The sequence below is a fragment of the Oryzias latipes genome, chromosome 22, assembly GCF_053564925.1.
Source record: "Oryzias latipes strain Hd-rR chromosome 22, Olatipes_Hd-rR_3.1".
Classification (NCBI taxonomy): domain Eukaryota; kingdom Metazoa; phylum Chordata; class Actinopteri; order Beloniformes; family Adrianichthyidae; genus Oryzias; species Oryzias latipes.
The window spans coordinates 30,075,001-30,076,848 of record NC_136258.1 but is presented as its reverse complement, the minus strand read 5'-3'; positions in this window follow the sequence as shown (position 1 = coordinate 30,076,848).

The window sequence follows — 1,848 nt, the reverse complement described above, 5'->3', positions numbered from 1 at the left end:
ATCACTTCCTTAAGAGGACGACCGAACCGTCCACATTCCTGAAGGGTCACATGACCACGGAGGAGAAAAAATCCTTTTTGTTTTCAGCTCAATTATGATTGGAAATCTGTGTGTGTGTGTGTGGGGGGGGGGGGGTATGAGGAAGACTGTCAGATATCTCACAGAACTAAACTAAACTCTGAACTTGACTCCATGGGCTTCATCCTGACAGCAAACCTCATAGGGCGCTGATGGCGAGCCGCTGCACATGATTTTCAACTCCTCCCTGGAGTCCTGCCACGTCCCGGCCTGCTTCAAACTGTCCACCATCGTCCCCAAGAAGCCCCGCATAACTGGCCTCAATGACTACAGGCCTGTGGCTCTCACGTCTGTAGTCATGAAGTCATTCGAGCGTCTGGTCCTCCCCCACCTCAAATCCTTCACCTCCCCCCTCCTGGACCCTCTGCAGTTCGCCTACAGAGCCAATAGGTCTGTAGACGATGCCATCAACCTGGCCCTCCACTTCATCCTGCAGCACCTGGACTCCCTGGTACCTATGCTAGGATCCTGTTGGTGGACTTCAGCTCTGCGTTCAATACCATCCTCCCCTCTCTGCTCCAGGAAAAGCTCCTCCAGCTCAAAGTGCCTGACTCCACCTGCAGGTGGATCACTGACTTCCTAATGGACCGGAGGCAGTGTGTGCGGCTGGGGAAGAATGTCTCCACCACCCAATGCATCAGCACAGGAACTCCACAGGGCTGTGTACTTTCCCCTCTGCTCTTCTCCCTGTACACTAACTGCTGCACCTCCAGCCATGACTCTGTCAAACTGATCAAGTTTGCAGATGACACCACCCTCATCGGACTCATCTCTAATGATGATGAGTCTGCCTATAGGAGGGAGGTGGACCGGCTGGTGTCGTGGTGCAGCATCAACAACCTGGAGCTGAACACTCAGAAGACAGTGGAGTTGATAGTGGACTTCAGGAAAGTCACAGCCCCCTCACCCCCTCTCATCCTGACAGACTCTCCCATCAGCCTAGTGGACTCTGTGCGTTTCCTCGGCACCACCATCACGCAGGACCTCAAGTGGGAGCCGTCCATCTGCTCTCTCCTCAAAAAGGCCCAGCAGAGGATGTACTTCCTGCGGCAGTTGAAGAAAGCCCGGCTGCCGGCCCAGATGATGGTGCAGTTCTACACGGCCATCATTGAGTCCATCCTCACCTCCTCCATCACCGTGTGGTACACTAGTGCCACAACCAGGGACATTAACAGGCTACAGCGTATTGTGCGCTCAGCAGAGAAGGTGATCGGCTGCAGCCTCCCATCTGTCCAGGAACTATATGTCTCCAGAACCCGGGGACGTGCAGGCCGGATAGCTGACGACCCTTCTCACCCTGGACATTACCTACTGGAACTACTCCCTTCAGGCAGGAGGCTAAGGTCCATCAGGACCAGAACCTCCAGACACAAGAACAGTTTCTTTCCCTCTGCAGTCAGACTCTTAAATGCCCTGTAACCCCCCCCTAAATTTCACGTCAATGTCCAACCAGTCACCAGCCCACTACCTGCACCTTGAACATTCTCAGTTTGCACTGTTTTGACACTCCTTGCACTACTGACTCTATTTATATTTTTGTTCTGTCCATTGTGTAAAAATTTTGTTGCTTACTGTTCTTCTGTTTTATGTTGCACATTTGCACCGAAACAAATTCCTACTCTGTGTAGCTACACAGAATATGGCAATAAAAACCTCTTGAATGGAGGAAGTGGATGACTTCAACTCTCCAACAGACTCTGACTCACAGGCAGCTCGACTAGACGGGACTTTTGATGCTCAGAGGGAGAATCTGTTTAAATGTAACGTTTG